Consider the following 1,925-nt stretch of genomic DNA (forward strand, 5'->3'; position numbering starts at 1 on the left):
TCCACGTTCTTTTAAGCGATTTCCAGATGATCAAAAAGCTTTGGAAATCATCCAGAAGATGCAGGAAAAGCTCTTATTTCTCTGGAAAACCTGTGGGTGTTCTAGAAATCACTTTTAAAATCATAGGAAAAACAGAAGAGTTTTCGAGATCTTACTAACGCTTTCCACGTTCTTTTAAGCGATTTCCAGAAGATCAAAAACCTTTGGAAATCATCCAGAAGATGCAGGAAAAAAATCTTATTCTCCTGGAAAACCTGTGGTTTCTAGAAATCACTTTTAAAATTCATAGAAAAAACAAAAAAGTTGTCGAGATACTAGCGGTCTTTCACGTTCTCTTAAACGATTTCAGACGCTCTAAACCTTTGGAAAACATCCAAGAAAATTCCTTACTCTGGAAACCTTGGGGTCTAAAAATCACTTTTAAAATCATAGGAAAAACAGAAATTTTCAATCTTACTACGCGTTGCCACCGTTCTTTTAACGATTTCCAGATGATCAAAAAACCTTTGAAATCATCCAGAGATTTGGCAGGAAAAAGTTCTTATTTTTCTCTGGAAAACCTTGGTGTGTTTTAGAAATCACTTTAAAATCATAGGAAAAACAGAAAGTTTCGAATCTTACTAACGCTTTCCACGTTCTTTAAGCGATTCCAGGATGATCAAAAAGCTTGGAAATCATCCAGAAGATTCAGGAAAAGCTCTTATTTCTCTAGAAACCTGTGGTGTTCTAGAAATCATTTTAAAATCATAGAAAAACAAGAAGAGTTTCAGGATCTACTAACCTTTCCACGTTTTTTAACGATTCCAGAAGAATCAAAAACCTTTGGAAATCATCCAGAATGCAAAAAAAAGTTTCTTATTTCTCTGAAAACCCGTGGTTCTAGAAATCACTTTTAAAATCAATAGGAAACAACAAAGAGTTTCGAGATCTTTACTAGCGGTTTTCACGTTCTCTTAAACGAGTACCAGACGCTCATAAACCTTGAAACATCCAGGGAAAATTTCCTGTTACTCTGGAAACCTTGGGTTCTAGAAATCACTTTTAAAATCATAGGAAAAATCAGGAAGAGTTTTCGAATCTTTACTAACGCCTTTCCACTTCTTTTTAAGCATTTCCAGAAATCCCCCAAAAACCTTGGAAATCATCCAGAAGATATGAAAAAAGTTCTTATCTCTGGAAAACCTGTGGTGTTCAGAAATCAACTTTAAAAATCAATAGGAAAAACAGAAAGAGTGTCCGAAATCTTACTAACGCTTTCCACGTTTCTTTTAAGCGATTTCCAAGATCAAAAAAGCTTTGGAAAATTCACCAGAAATCAGAAAACTCTTATTTCTCTGGAAAACCTGTGGGTGTTCTAGAAATCACTTTTAAAATCATAGGAAAAACAGAAGAGTTTTCGAGATCTTACTAACGCTTTCCACGTTCTTTTAAGCGATTTCCAGAAGGTCAAAAACCTTTGGAAATCATCCAGAAGATGCAGGAAAAAAGTTCTTATTTCTCTGGAAAACCTGTGGGTGTTCTAGAAATCACTTTTAAAATCATAGGAAAAACAAAAGAGTTTTCGAGATTTTACTAGCGGTTTTCACGTTCTCTTAAACGATTTCCAGACGCTCATAAACCTTTGGAAAACATCCAGGAAAATTTCCTGTTACTCTGGAAAACCTGTGGGTGTTCTAGAAATCACTTTTAAAATCATAGGAAAAACAGAAGAGTTTTCGAGATCTTACTAACGCTTTCCACGTTCTTTTAAGCGATTTCCAGATGATCAAAAAGCTTTGGAAATCATCCAGAAGATGCAGGAAAAAAGTTCTTATTTCTCTGGAAAACCTGTGGGTGTTCTAGAAATCACTTTTAAAATCATAGGAAAAACAGAAGAGTTTTCGAGATCTTACTAACGCTTTCCACGTTCTTTTAAGCGATTTCCA

This window comes from Photinus pyralis, unplaced genomic scaffold, assembly GCF_008802855.1.
Source record: "Photinus pyralis isolate 1611_PpyrPB1 unplaced genomic scaffold, Ppyr1.3 Ppyr1.4_LG10, whole genome shotgun sequence".
Taxonomy (NCBI): Eukaryota; Metazoa; Arthropoda; class Insecta; order Coleoptera; family Lampyridae; genus Photinus; species Photinus pyralis.